This window comes from Chrysochloris asiatica, unplaced genomic scaffold (genome assembly GCF_000296735.1).
Source record: "Chrysochloris asiatica unplaced genomic scaffold, ChrAsi1.0 scaffold00005, whole genome shotgun sequence".
NCBI lineage: Eukaryota > Metazoa > Chordata > Mammalia > Afrosoricida > Chrysochloridae > Chrysochloris > Chrysochloris asiatica.
Genome location: NW_006408523.1, coordinates 8,406,355 through 8,423,353, shown reverse-complemented (window position 1 = coordinate 8,423,353; position 16,999 = coordinate 8,406,355).

Genomic DNA, 16,999 nt, shown 5'->3' with positions numbered 1-16,999 from the left:
TCTACTTCATATTGTTCTCTTCCATCAGAATATTTTAACAATCCATGCAGGTCATTCCTTTCACATAAAAAAATACCCAAAGCAATAGAGGTAATATAGTTGTGGGCTGTGCTATGTATTGTGTGGAATCCTAGTATGGCATTGTGGGTTAATGCGTCAGACTGCAAAGCCATTTGAACTGCAAGGTCAGTGGTTCAAGGTCACCAGCTGTTCCTCAGAAACTCTATACAGGGTCGCTATGGGTCAGAACCGACTCGATGGCACTTAACAACAACAACAATGTAGTGTGTTGTTATAACATATGGCATGAGAAAACATCTATAACTAATTTACTTATAATAAGAGACTCCAGATTAAACAAAGTAAAAAATGATCAACATGATTCTAAACAACAATGCATATTGGTAAATTTCTAGCAAGGTTAATTAAGAAGAGAAAGTAGAAGCTGTATATCAAGAAGTACATGCTATACATTATTTTAAAGTGTTAAAGAAACATTTACTGCTATGGACAATTTACAGGGACACCAGAAGGTCTCAGTATCCTTCAGAGACAGAAACCTTACAGAGTATATTATCTTATTACATTGAGATTTAAATGAGGAAGCAATAGGTATGTGATATCTAGAAAATCCCTAAAATTCATAAATCAAGTAAGTTGTTCATAAATGATTTCTTAGTCCATGAAAAGAGCACAAGGGATAGATGTAAAAATATCTCAAGCTGATTGATCATGAAACTAGAATATACCATATCAAGTAAAACATAGTTAAAGCAATATTTGGAGGAAAAAGTATAGTTTTAAGGACTATATTGAAAACTATGTTGTTGTTAAGTGTTTTTGAGTTGGTTATGACACATAGCAATCCTGAATCGGGTTTCTGAGGTTGTAAATATTTAAAGGAATAGAAAGCCTCATTTTTCTATCACAGAGGGACTCGGGGACTAGAACCAGTGACCTTGGCATTCGCAGTCCAGTACTTATCATACAGAGTGAAAGCTAAGTTCTTACCTTAAGAAGATAAAGAAAAAAGAACAACAACAGCAAAAGATAATGAAGATAAAGAAAAAATAGTAATAGTAGTGTTGCTGTTGTTGTTGTTATGTGCCCTCTTGTCCATTCTGACTCATAGTGACCCTGTATAGTGAGCTTGAACTGCCAACTTTGCAGTTCAAACCGATCTTGCAGTCTAGTGCATTAACCCATAGTGCCACACCAGGACTCTGATAATAGTGTAGAAATCAGTAAAGAAGGAAACACGAAACTCAAGAAAAACAAAATCAATAAAATCCAAAAGTCAGATCCCTGAAACAATATTGATACATCCCTAGCAATGTTAATGAAGAAGAAAATAGAAAATATACAAATTCTGCATATCAGGATTAAAAGTGGGGATTATACGAATATTTTTAAAAATAGATTATTTATAAATATATTATGTCAATAAATTGAGAAGATCTTAAAGGTAAATTCCTTAAAGAAACCCATTTCTCAAAAATAAATCGCAATCTGGTTAACCTCCCATCTACTAAAGAAATTGCATTACTGCTACAAAAATTTCTCACAAAGGAAACTTTAAATCCATAGGATTTTAGTGATAAATTAAAATTTTTAAATTTAAGACAGAAATAATGCCACTATTATAAAAACTCTGGTGAATTCCAACGTATCCACTTTTCAGTTCAAATACTGACTGATGAAGACCAAAGACCAGGTCTTCAGTTTGGGTTGCACATCAATGTAAAGCAAACAAAAATCCTCACCATTGGATTATAACAACATGATAAATGGAGAAGAGACTGAAATTGTCCAAGACTTCATTTTGCTTGGATCTATAATCAACGCTTTTGGAAGCAGCAGTCAATAATGAAATGGCATATGGCATTAGGCCAATCTGCTGCACAAGACCTCTTTAAAGCGTTCAAGAGCAAAGACATCAGTTTGAGAAATAACATGTGAGTTACTCATGCCATGCTATATTTAATAGTCTCATATGCCTGTGAAACTTGGACAATGAATATGGAAGACTGTAGAGAATTGATATATTTGAGCTACAGTGTTAGAGAAGAATATTGATAGTATCATGGATTAACAGAAGAACAAACAAATCTCTGTTGGAAGAAGCGCAGACAGAGTGTTCCTTAGAAGGCAGATTGGCGAGGCTTCATCTCTCATGCTTCCGATATATTATCAGGATGGACCAGTACTTGAAAAAGGGCATCATGCTGGGTAAAGTGGAGGGTCAGTGAAAACAAGGAAGACCCCAATGAGATGGATCAGCACAGTGGCAGCAGCAATGGACTCAAACACAACAATGGTTGTAAGAATGGTACTGGACTGGGCTATGTTTCACTGTGTTGTGCACAGGGCAACTGTAAGTGGGAACTCTGCTTGACAACTGGGACTTACCAATAACAACATAGTGAACTAGATCAATGCCTTAAAAATCCATTGGATTTATTTGTACTAACAACAACAAAATGATGGCAAATTAATTTTTTAAATGCTCTTTGTTATAGCATTATACATTGCATAGAAACACATAAAATACTTATGAATGGATTTAATGAAACATACACAAATCTTCTCTAGACAAAATTATAAAATACTGTTGAGATGAATTAAAGAAAAACTAAATGAGTGGAGAGATATATTCATGATTTGAACTATCCAAGACTACTGATAAGATAGGAATTGAATTCATTCTAATTTGATCTGTAGATTCTGGATAATACCAATTTAAATCTTAGCCAGTTTTGTTTTACTTGTTTGTTTGTTTTGACACACTGATGCTAAAATTTATATGGAATATTGAAGGTATAAAATAGTCAAAATTGTTTTGAGGAAAAACAAAAACAATGTAGGTGAACTATATTAACGGATTCTTAAATGTAATGCAGGGAGTGCAGTGACTTTTGGTATCGTCATGGATCTATGAAGCACAATGATGGCAGTTTGAACCCGAGCTCTGGTAGCATAGTGGATATGAATCAGGCTGTGAACCGCAAGGTCAGCAGTTTGAAACTATTAGCTGTTGGGCAGGAGAAAGATGAGGTGTTCTGGTACTGTAAAGATTTACAGCCTCGGAAACCCTGTATGGGATCGTTATGAGTCGGCATCAACTCCACGGCACACAGCCACCAGGTGTTCTGTGGAGAAAGATGAGATTTCTACTCCAACAAAGATTACAGCCTCGGAAAACCCATAAGCAGGGTCAGAATGAGTTGGAACTGATTTGATGGCACTTGGGAAAAACAACAACACATTTGAATATACAGGCAGCCCCTAGATTACAAAGCAGTTCTCTTCCTAAAATTATCTTTTTAGTCAAATTTTTATAAAAGTTAAAACAAGTAGGTATAGTTCTTATTAACATCAGTTATTTAAATGTTTGTCTTGTTATTGTTAAGTGGTCTTGAATCAATTTCAACTCATAGTGACCCTGTATAGGGGTTCCTAGGAGTGGCTGGTGGGTTTCCACCACTGACCTTGCAATTAGCAGTTCAGTGTTTATCCTACACTGCTTTTCTTTGTTGTTGTTGGTAGGTTCCATTAGTCAACTGGGACTCAGAGTGACCCTGTGCACCACAGACTGAAACGCTGCCTGAGACCACGGCTGCGGCCACTGTGCCAATCCATCTCATTGGGGTCCTTCTCTTATTCTCTGTCCTTCCACTCTACCAAGCATGATGTCTTTCTCCAGAGACTAGTCCCTCCTGATAATATGTCTAAAGCGTGAGAGAAGACTTCTTGCCTTCATGTCTTTTAAGGAACCTTCTGGCTACACTTATTCCAACATAGATTTACTTGTTCTTCTAGAAGTCAATGGTGCTTACAATACTTTTTAAGGACCAAGCAGTAAGGAATGGGAAGGAGGATGGGATGGGAAGAAGAACCACAGGGAGCAAGTGGGATGACTGTTGTTACATCGAGGAGAGTGCAATCATGGAGATTGTGCTCTGTTGGATGTAAAACTGATGCTCTATTCTGTATACCTTCGTTCAATTCACAATAAAAAGATAGTTGCAAAAACAAAAGGCATTACACAGTTGTATTTCTCTGGAAAAAAACACAATCCTACAGACAAATTAAATAGTAGAGTAGATACAGCTTAAGATAGAATTTATGACCTGGCATGTAGCTAAAATGAAATTAATCAGAATTTAATCCAGAAAGAGAATGAGCAAATCTAAGATAGATAAATAGAGAGTGGCCAAGGCTAATAGACAGCTGCTGTTGTTGGGAGGTAACTCATAGTGACTATATGTGATAGACTTGAACTGCCTCCCAGGATCTTCTTGTCTGTAATCTTTATGGAAACAGATACATACATCTTTCTCTCGTGGTGTCATTGAGTGAGTCCTAACTGTCAACTTTTTGGTGAACAGCTGAGAGCTTTCAATGCTACTTGGCAACTTCTTATAAAGTTAGCCATCACATACCATCGGATCCAACAATTCGATACCGAGGTTTTACCCAAAAGAAATTATAACATATAAGCACTGGACTGCTAACCACAGGTTGGCAACTCTTACCAACCAGCCATTCTTTGGAAACTCTATACAGGGTCTATATGAGTCAGAATTGACTCTGTGGCACTTAACAACAACAACATTACACAAAAAAGACTTCATTATAAATTTTCAGACCCCTGGTGTGGGTACTGTAAGATCAGCACTCAACTTTAAACCACACGGTCGGTCGGTAGTTCAAACCCATCAGATACTCCTTGGAAACCTTATAAAGAGTCGCTATGAGTTGGAACTGACTCGACAGCACTTAACAACATTATAAATTAAACATCAACATTAATGATTTGGAAAGGCAATCTACAAAGGGTTATTCAGGCACACCTCAATTACGTTAGACACATTTTTTTGTTTTGAAAACGTCATCTTATTTAAAGCATTTTCAGATGACTGATCACAAAACCACATCTTGAGAATATTTTTTTATTCAGTTAATTCCTAATGACATGTATTTTGATCTCTCTTTATAGTCCACAGTATAAATCATGAACTGTGAACATGTGAGAAAATTTGCCGACTAACAATTTATACATGAAATAAATATGTAATTCTATGCCGATTCATCTCTTAATAATTTTTTTAATTTCAGTGAACTATCCACTAACACTAACTTGCTAGGAAAACATTTTTATTATTTTGCCTAATCTCTTTATGACAAGAATGTGATTGTCAATAATTAAAAATCCAAAGGTTAAAAAAAAAAGTCTAAAGAAAGGATCAAATTGTTCTTTGTTACTAATGTGCTCTAAGATTTACTTTTTGTCCTGGTTAAATGAAAATGGTTGATGGATTTTAATTTCATTGTAGCCCTTTAATTCTACAGTAAATAATTAATCTCTTACGATGAAATGCCATCATGTTTAATAATTCTGTCATTGTCTTTCATTGTAGCTCTGGTCCTTAAGACCTTCTGATCCTTAGATTAGACTTCAGCAAATTTCCCTTCAACGTGCAAACAGACTCTTTCATCAGATGCAGGATTAAACAGTCAGAGCAATCTTTCAGAGACAGGGCCATCCAGGTTTCTAATTTGTGCACTGATGTTTTGTTTTGTTTGGGTTCCTATGGCTTATAAGGAGGTGTGTTATATGAATATGGTAAAATCTTCCATTTGTAATTTCGTTAAAACCAAAGAGAACAGAGAAAAATGGAAGAAAAGGGAAGAATGAGACCAAAAATATTTTTCAAGACTGAGCTGTAAATGTGGAAGGAAATGCAAATATTCAGTGAGGTGTGAAAAGGGAATGGTATGGAGGATTTCCTGAGAAATAGTATCTTTCAGGAAGAAATCACCAGCATGCTTTCTTAATGCTTTAAAAAAAATTTTTTTTCCTAGCTTACAGCATACTCCCGACTCAGAATGACAAACTTACATGGCAAACATTTAAGGATCAACAAGTACCTTATGACTCCTGGCGTGGTGCTGTAGGATAAGCACTGGACAGGTAACAGCAAAGTCGGCAGATCAAACCCACCAATCACTCCTTGGAGCCCTATACAGGATCACTATGAGTCAGAACCCACTCCACCTCCCCAACTAACAAAAACAAAGCAAAAGTTCCATAGGGTTTGTATATGAATTTCCAAGGAAAAGGATTCCCTTTGTAGCCCTAACAAATTTTTTCCAATGATAAGTAATTTTATCTTGTGACTAGAGAGAAATCTCTCAGCGCTCTTGTATTTCTCTTTCGTAAATAGATTACATTTCATGTTTCTTTGGAAGAAGTATAAGTCATTAAAAAATTTTAAATATCTGTAATTTATCTAATCTCTCCAAAATATTAGCATATCTATTAGTTAAATCTCAGAAAAAAGATGAGACTATCGGCTCCCATTAAGATTTACAGGCTTGGAAAAGCCCTATAGAGCAGTTCTCCTCCATACAAGAGAGTAGCTGTAAATTAAAATGGACGACACCAGGTTTGGTATATAGTACTTAAGCAGTATTTTGTTAAGTGTCCTCGAGTCGATGCTGACCCATAGTGACCCTGTATAGGGTTTCCAAGGAGCAGGTGGTGAGCTTGAACTACAGACCTTGCAGTTCAAACGACTTTGCAGTCTGGCGCATTAGCCCACAGCGCCACACCAGTGTGGCACCAATATATATGTCCCAGGTTATACGTGCAAGCTCACATCCACGTGCATTTGTGCACACACATGACACATCATTTGGCAGAAAAAAAGGGATCATGTAGAGATCATTTCAACTATTAAAGCTACCTTGGCTTCTATATTGATGGGTTCCACAGGCAACTCAAACTAAAACAAAAACCACAGTGATAAGCAGTTCATTTCTGAATAATTGTCTCCTTGAGCTGAAAAGCTAGAGATGAGGCAAGTCTCAATATATGCATTTTCAATCTGAATTTATATAGTTCAAAAGAAAGATCATCATTATGTAATGTTCTCAGAGTTTAGAAGAAATTAATACAATGTTATGCACTGGACAGCAATGTCAGTCTGAACCACAAGGTTGGCAGTTCAAACTCAACAGCTCCTCCTTGGGAAACCCTATACAGGGTTGCTATGAGTTGGAACCAACTCAACAGCACCCAACACCACCGCCATTCCCATTCTGTGATGAGGAGAGAAGACAGTGGAGGTACTGTAGCATCTAGATAAAGAGAAAGAAAGTTAGGAGATACGGGTTCGAGAACATTACCCTCTCAATTCTTGAGCACATCAATTCTTGGCTCTACATTTGCTTCAGAATACAATCTCACAAATGTAATTTTCAGTTTTCTTAAAAATTCTTCATAATAAATGCTTGTGCTTATCTTATGTCCTTCAAAAATATCTATCAGGAGTACCCCTTTGGAGTCCCCCAGTCAACATGAATTCCACCTTGAATTCAACTAGGTAAGTAGGTTACCTAGGAAGCCACTGTTTCTATCTGACTTTTTAAATTTTTCTCTGTAAGACAGACACCCTAATGAGACTAAAACAAGTATATTATTGAGAGACCTTGTCTTCAGTCAATGACTGATTGCATAAATATGGTTAAGCATGTTTTGTTTGGAATAAATCCATGCATGTATGGACAGGAACCCTAGTAGCAATATTTGTTTACTTATCCTTATTCACTTATAGAGAACATTTATTGGAGAATAAAATAAGGCTTTAAAATACACTGAAGAAAATGTTTGTTTGGGAACATAGATAAAATAAGATTTGAAAACGGTTGATAGTTGATGGATTTTGTTGATGGAGACATGATCTTAATGATCATTGTTGTTGTTAAGTACCACCAGTTCAATTCTGACTCAGTGGCCCCATGTAGCTTGAACTGCCGACCTGTCAGTTAGTGGGCCAGTGCTTATCCTACAGCACCACACAAGGACTCTTGATGACAGTCATGCTTTTTCCTACCTAGAAGTCATGCGATTCCAGTTTTTACCAAGATGTTGGGACTACTCCTATTACGTCTAACTACATATTAATCACTGCCAAAATGTTTCTTGTTCTACAACATATGTTTGGATCCTAAATACAAATGTTAGTGTTAGTTCTCTTGTACTCCTTGGCATCTCAAACTTTACCTCTTTCAAATTTCACTTGGATAAACATAGTCAAGTATTTTCTTTCCAAATCACAGTAATTCCAAGGGCTTTCCTGTAGACAAACAAGAAGAGCAGGCAAAACCTAAAAAAGATGTACTATAAACAAAAGCAATTTTATTTACCAAATTTCAACTCAAGACCCACCACATGATCAACAGACGTTAGAGGTCACAGCGGTTGTTTTTATTCTCTGTGGTTGGCTTCAAAGCTCCGTGTGCCTAAAGATCACCTGGTGCCTTCTTTAAATGAAGGCTCATGGGACCCACTCCTTAAGAATCTCATTCAGTGACTGGAATGAATTATACGTTGCTACATTTTCATCAAAGGCATTACATTTTGAATAAGATAATCGCAAAGAGATTTTGTTCATGGATCACACTTAGACAAATTTTATCCATCCTTTTGGTCTTCAGGATTCCACCTGTTTGTTGTCTCTGTGCTTACTTCTGAAGGTTACAGCTGTTAGTGAGACAAGGTGCACTGTTGTGCCTAATGCCACAGCTGTGGGAGGGAACCCCTTCCTGGAATATCTGGATAATTCCCTCATGCTGCCGTCTGTGCTTCCGCTGAACACTCTAGAACATCCTTGTGACTAGCACAGCTGCCTCCCAAAACCATCACTCAGAGACATTTCTAATGAGGCAAATGTGATTTGAAAACTTTTCAGAAGCTGTTTAACTTGGAAGGAGTCACAAACTTAGACTTTATGGGATATGTTTAGGGATATTATTTACATAACAAATTATTAAGTAAATAATTTTACTTAATTACTGGAGATTTCTTGCTTTGTCATCCATCTCTGTCCTCCCTGAGGATGTTTTGTTTGGGGAGAAAATGTCCCAACCTCCATTGCTTTTCCTCTTCTGTTTTATTGGTGGTGAGAGAATGACATTCTAGGAATCAGAGACTCAGAAAATAGACATCGTATGAATAAGAACACAAGAGCTCTGGGAGGTTATTGGACATGTCCTCACAGGACAGGCATTGGTGTCACTAGGGGAGTGTGATGAATGCAGACTGTACCTCTTGCCACTGTTAGAGGGGGGACACCAGAATGATGCCCCAGCACGATAGGGATGGTAGGTGCATAGATACAGCAAGAGGGACGGGGATTTCCAAGGTATTGTCACCTGTCCCCTGTGTGGTAACTCATGGCCGGTCCCTCTTGTCACCCACCAGTCAGGGTTTGAGTGGTAGATAACTACACCTGACATTGGGCAGAGCTCCTTAGCCAATGGGAGAGGGGAGAAAATGTAGGGAGTCATGGGGTGCACGGTAGGGACAGGAAGTCATAGGTGGGAGGGACTTTTCCTGCTGACCCTATGCATGGATGGTGGGTGACAATGTACGTTACCAGACTGGGTGACACCCAAGCCTAGAATTGCCATGTAAGGTGTAAGTAAGACAACTGAAATGACAGAAGATGCAAATTTTGAAAAACAAATAAAAGTAGTGAAAAAATAATATGTCTAATTATGGACGAATGACTTTTATCAACAGCCTTTTATAACTGAACCTGGTAGCTACACAGACAAGCTTCCACAGTGTATGAACTAGGCTCGAATTAATGTTCTGACATTCTGTTTTATTTCTTTAGTTTCTCCCTTATCTATAATTGTAATTCAGTGGTTATTTGCTATGTGGGTGGATATATTAAATGAGAGAATCTTGTAAGAATGTTTGTGTAACTATATTGGGTAGCTAAAAATATATGGATGGATGTATTTGTATAAGAAGCTCTGGTAGCATAGTGGTTACGAATCAGGCTGCTAACCTCAAGATCAGCAGTTTGAAACCACTAGCTGTTCCATGGGAGAAAGATGAGACGTTCTGCTCCAGTAAAGATTTACAGCCGCGGAAACCCTGTACAGGGTCGCTATGAGTCAGAACCGACTCCATGGCACAAAAGCACCACCATCATGTATTTACATAGGAACGTATCTCCATAAAAAACCTATACATATCTATGTCCTTATAGAAATATATTAATTTATAGATAATTCTATGATCTGTCAAAGAGCTAAAACTGCATGCCTAGTCTTCAGCAGACACCAACATGAGCACTGATGGAGCAAAGACTTCATTGTAAAACCAACAAACAACAAACACAAACCATCAAAGTACAAAACAGAGTTAATTACTCTGCCATCTTGGAATGGGGAAAATGTTGTTGCACAATGTGGCAAAACACACAAAAGTCACAAGCTAAAAAAGTTATAGAACTGAATTCATATAAAAGAAATTTGCCACTAAAGTCCAGAGATAGATAGAAATTTTACGAAACAAATTTTTGCTACTTAAATCATAGTCAAAGACTAATACTGCCAGCATAAGGAAAAGCTCATTAATTGTGCTCGTGAGGAACCGGTACATAGACCAAGATACAGTCGTTCAAAGAGAACAAGGGAACACTGAATGGTTTAAAATTAGAAAAGGTGTGTGCCAGGATTGTATTCATTCACCATACTTATTCAGTCTGTATGCTGAGCAAAACATCTGATAAACTAGACTGTATGAAGAAGAACATGGCATCAGGATTGGGGGAAGACTCATGAACAGCCTGCAATCTGCAGATGATGCAACCTTACTGGCTGAAAGCAAAGAGGACTTAAAATACTTACTGATGGAGATCCAAGACCACACACTTTGATATGTATTGTACTTCAAAGTAAAGAAAACAGAAATCCTCACCACTGGACCAATGAACAGCATCTATATAAGTGGAGAAAAGATTGAAGTTGTCAAAGACATCATTTTGCTCTGATCATCCAGCAACACACATGGAAGCAGCTGTCAAGAAATCAAACAAGTATTGCATTACGCAAATTTGCTGCACTAGACCTCTCTATAGTTTTCAAGGGTAAAGATGTCAGTTTGAGGACTAAGGTACACCTGACCCAAACTATGGTGTTTTCAATAGTCTCATATGTGTGTGAACATTTGACAATGAATATAGAAGATCTTAGGAGAGTTGATGCATTTTAGTTATGGTGTTGGAGGGGGATACTAAAAGTATCGTGGACGGTAAAAAGAACAAACAAAACTTGTTTTGGAAGAATTAGTACAACCAGAATTCTCCTTAGAAGCCAGGATGGTCAGACTTCATCTCTCATACTTCAGATATGTTATCAAGAGGGACCAATCCCTGAAGAAGGAAATCATGCTTGGTAGAGTGGGATCAGCAAAAAAGAGGAAGACCCCAAGAAGATGGATTGGCACGGTGGCATAGCAATGATTGTGAGGTTGGCACAGGACTGGGCAGTGTTTTGTATTTATTTTTGGGCACAGGGTCTCTATGAGTTGGTACAACTTAATGGAATCCAGCAACATTAACAACAGAAAAACTCAAAGAAAGTTAGAAGAAACCTACAAAAACATAGCAGAATCATAAGCAACTAAGAATGTCTGACACTAATTCTTCATCCTATTCATTGAAGCTGAAATGCAGAATAAAACTATATGAAAAAAACTGTTTTGCAAGCTTACCATTTTCAACAAAATCTAAAAGTTTAATACCATCTACTGTTATTGGTAAGGTTATGATGGGAAAAAAACCAAAATCTGGATTACATATTATATTACTATTTTTGTTGTTGTTACATTCTATTGAGTCAGTTCTGACTCATAGTGCCCCAGTATAGGGTTTCAGAGGAGTGTCTAGTGAGTTGGAACCGCTGACCTAGTGGTTCAAACCAACTTTGCAGTCCAGGACATTAACCCTCAGCACCACATCAGGACCCCACTATCCTACTATCAGAAAGAACAATTTAGAAAGCACAATCCTGCATGTGACACTGTAGGATAAACAGCAGACTGCTGATGGCGCTAACTGCCAGGTTAACAGTTCAAACCCACCAGCTACTTTTAGAAACGCTCTAAAAGTTCGCTATGAGTCAGAACCAACTCTATGGCATACAACAACCACCACCAAAATCATACATGCAAGATTCTTTCAAACATTAATGCTACTTCTAGGGATTCATTAAAGATACGTTTGCATATGTGGAATAATGAATATGTAAGATGATTCATCACAGTACTATTCTGTAAGAGCAGAATATACTAAGCAAACTACATCCAAAGAGGCCCGGCTAAGTAAATTATGGTTAACAAAAATAAGTTTCTTTTTGATTATAATGTGGAACGATCGCCAGAGTCATGGAGCGGTACATTTGGTGTGTTAGTACTATTGTGAAATTAACAATAAAAGTAGAGAAAAATGAGAGGATGTAAGCATATTTCTTTACTTGGATAAAAAAATTCTGAAAGGAGTAATTGGGGTACCAGATGTAATATCAAATACCCGGTGAAACTGGAATTTTAAATAAACAATAATACTTTTTAAAAAATATGTAAGTATATCCCAAGTGGTATTTGGGTTCTATTTATACTAAAAACAAGTTAATGTCTGAATGAAATTTAAGCCTAATAAGGAGTTCGTTATTTTATTTGTTTAATACATCTATGCTAGGAAGAGTACGCAAGACACTTACAACAGTATTTAGCTCTTAGCTGACAAAGTATCACCAGGGCAAATGGGCCCATGAGCGACATTTTATTTGATGTATTTTATTTGATGTATACTTTCTGGTTTTTAAAATCATGTAACTGTATCACTAATTGTTGTTAAGTGCCGTCGAGTCGATTCCGACCCATAGCGACCCTGCATAGGGTTTCTGAAGAGCAGCTGGTGAGCTTGAACCACCAACCTTGCAGTTCAAATGGCTTTGCAGTCTGACGCATTAACCCACAGCGCCACACCAGTATCACTAGTTAATGACTATAAATGTGAATCAATAAAGCTAACTATTTGTAGAAGTAAATGATTAAAAATCATGTGTTGTTTATTTTGAGATTCTACTTGTCATAAAACTGGGCCACACTCAAACAACAAAATATTTAAATAGGTACATGTTCACAGTTCAGTGAAAACTGAGATTTTTCTATGATTTTTTTCTCAAAGTATTCTATCCCCCCACAGACTTCTTTTTGCCTCCATTTAAGCAGTAGGAGGGTGTAGGGGGGAAATCAAACATCTGAAGTTTGGGATAAAGAATAAACGTGTCATAAAGTGTTATTCTTGAGAAGCCAGGCTCAGCCAGGTTTTTGAAATCTTCCCAAATCTTCCCAGCCTTTTGACAGCTTCTCAGAGAACTCAAATGACCAGTTCGACATGTTGTTGTAGCAAGCACCAGGTGGGGAAAAATCAAAGAAGTGTGACATCAGGCTTCCTAGTGTGATAGGCCTCACAATGACACCTGGTGGTGGTACACACACACATACACACAAACAGGCACATGAGCCAATGTATAGAAGTAACTCCGTATTTTCTTGACGGTTGGAAACTGAAGCACTTACTCTAATGCAGCAATGTAACAACTGAAATGATGAGGGATTTATTTATTTTTTTTTTAATAAGAGTAGCCTGGACCAGAATCATTTACTACTTTCTTTAAACCACGTTGTGAACATTGTTGTTGTTGTTAGGTGCCATCGAGTCAGTTCTGCACAACAGAATGAAGCACTGCCCAGTCCTACACTGCCCACCTAATTGTTGTTCCAGTAGAGTCCATTGCTGGTGCCGATAGACAAAATGAATTATTACCTTTTTTGATATAATTGTTTTGTGTTACTGACTTTAAAACCAATTTTCATTATTTTTAGATGGCAGATTTGATAAAATCTTGACTGCAGGCCCCTTAACTGATTAGCACAGAGCCTTGAAATCAATTTCTATTCTCTTAAGCATGTTTTGGAGTCCGGGTTTGTCGTTGCAGGTTAATGCACTGGACAGCAAACTTGGTTTGAACTTCAAGGTCGGAGGTTGAAGCTCGTCAGCGGCTCCTCAGAAATCCTATACAGGGTCGCTCTGAGTTGAAATGACTCAAAGGCAATTAACAACAACGCCAAGAAGCACGGTTTATTTTATATTATTAATTTCAGGAAATAATTTGTTTCAGGGATTCAGATAGTATAAATCAGAAGAGATAGTTTAAGAAGAAAATCACTTCTAAGCAATCATTCTGCATGGCAAGTTTAGAGCATGGCAAGTTTAGAGCATGGCAAGTTTAGAGCATGGCAAGTTTAGAGAGTGGCCAGGGATTTTCGTTGTTTGGCATTTTGCAAGTACAGTTTATAAAAATATCTTCAACCATATTCCTAATCACCTGAGAGATTCAAACCATCCAATCTTATGCCATCTGGTTCAAGTAGCCATAGTCTTCTTTAGCTAATAGTCAAATTCAACACATCTTGTAAGCAGCTGGATTAAACTAACAGCTCTTACTAGTCCCTTTTCATCAGTTTTGCAGAGACAGAAAACTCCCATCTAATTATAACTTAATTGGAAAACACATCCACATTTCTTCCTAACCAATAGGGTTAAGGCACAAAGATCTATCTTTGAAATTACAATGGAAAGATGTTATTTACAGTAAAAGTTCATCATTAATAAGGCTTTTGTTATGCATTTCCATTTTCTTTTATCTAATAAGAATTTGGTCATACCTCCTGTTGGAAAACAGAAAAATAAACCAGTTGCCTTATTATTGTTGTTGCTAATTGTCTCTTCTTTCCAATAAAAACCAAAATGATATCAAAACACAAAATTAAGGTTCTATAATGTTGTTCAGTGTCATTGAACTGTTTCCAACTCATAGCAATCCTGTCTAGGGTTTCTGAGAGGCATCTGATGGGTTTGAACTGCCGACCTTGTGGTTAACCGTCTAGAGCTGATCCTATAGCACGACTGTGGAATTTTTAGCATAGCATGTAGCTGTTTTGTTTTGTTTTCTGTCTGAGATGATAATCAAAGCAATATTGGTCTTTCTTAAAATTTCACAGTGCCCATCATGATGTTATTTGCAATGTTTTAAATGAGGACCATATGTTGTGCCTAGCCTATTTAACAGTGGTAGCCAGATGTTTGAACAAATTATGAAGGACAGCTCTAGTTGCTTAACCTAACAGCTGAACGAAGTGTCAACTGCTTCTTGTTGTTTCGTGCCATCGAGTCAGTTCTGACTCCTAGTGACCATGTGTAGGGTTTCTGAGGAGCAGCTGGTGAATTGGAGCCACTGACCAGTGCAGCACCTCACTAGGACCCTGTTTTCACCACTTTTTGTTCTTGTTGCTCTAAATGCCATCGAGGCACAGCCATCCTGTCTAGGGTTTCCAAGGAGAGACCATTTGTCACCTTTCAAATTCTATCCTTGCCCCTGCTAGCAACAAAACAATCAAGCACACAAATTATCTACTGGGACTGGAAATTAGTATTTTGATCAATGTTAAAGGGTGACAAACTTGGGAAGTAAACAAAATCTTTTACGGAGTCCAGATCAATTATAGAAAGTGATATCTTAGTTACAATTATATGAAAGTCCGAATATAATTGACAACAGTCTCATTATCAGCTATAGTTATAATTGATCTATAGACATGCCTTGAACTCTCCTTAACGTTAAAGGTTTTTTCAGTCACGGATAGTAGAGAAAGCATCTTTAAGCTGAAATGGCTAAGTGGACATCTAGCTCCGCTATCATTCCTTTCTACACATTACGGTTGTTTGTGATTTTCATCTGAGTGTTGGTGTTGGAGGACAATAGTGAAAGTACCACAGACTGCCAAAAGAACAAACAGATCCGTGTTGGAGGAAATACTTCCAGAATGTTCCTTGGAAGCCAGGGTGGCTAGACTTCGTCTTTCATACTTCAGACATGTTGTCAGGAGAGACCAGTCACTGGAGAAGGATATTATGTTTGGTGAAGCGTAGGGTTGGGAACAAAAAAGGAAGACTTCCAATGAGATGGATTGGCACATTGGTGGCAGCAGTGCACTCAGGCATAGCAATGATTGTGAGGTTGGCCCAGGACCGGGCAGTGTCTCCTTCTGTTGTACATAGGGTCACTATGAGTTGGTATAGACTCAACAACACCATTTTCATTAAGTGCAATGAAGTAATATGACTTAGAAAATAATGCACATCTTAAGGTATATTTTTAAATTAAGTAAACAAGCAAATGTCTTTCTACATGCCTTATAATCAACTAAGGAAAGTGCCCTGGAATAATTCTTTTTTCATATTAAAATACAGTAACAAGCAAAATAATGATTTACTAAAAATAAAAAGAGAGGGAAAAAATTAATGAACAGGGTGTGAATTATAATGTTATAGAATAATATATAAAGTACTTTCTTTTAATAAAAGGTATCTTTAAATAATATTTGAACCTCTAAGAAAGAACAGTCATAAATTAATTTTTTTTTGCAAAACAAGTTGACATTAAGTATCTATGACAAGGTACAAAATTATATAAAGGTATCACTCTGTCAAGTGAACTTTGCTGAGAACCTAGTAAAATACAAGGAATGCTAAAAACATTTTAGGAAAAAAAGACAAAAGGCAAACGGGAAAATGGAAACACAGAATGATGGGATGAATAAAAACAAACAACAAGATAGTAAATTTAAATCTAACCATATTGCTGATTGTACTATACATAAAGAATCAAAAAACGACCTTATCACATCAGATGAAAGTTAGAAACAATTATATTCTGCCCAAAAGAAACACATGTTAAATTTAATAACACTTAATTTTAGAGTAAATTTTTAGAAAAAAAGATACAGCATGAAAATACAAATTAAAGGAGACCTGCAATGGCTTTCCTGGTGGGATGTCATAGGACAAGCAAGATCTCTTTGATCCTCAAGGTTGGCGGTTCAAACTCACCAGCGGCTACTTGGAAACCCAATACAAGGTCACTATGAGTCAGAACCAACTTGACAGCACTTAACAATAAGCAATGGTTATATTTTCGTAGCGTAGTGGTTACGAATCGGGCTGCGAACCTTAAGGTCAGTGGTTCGAAACTACCAGCTGCTCCGCGGGAGAAAGATGAGGCTTTCTAC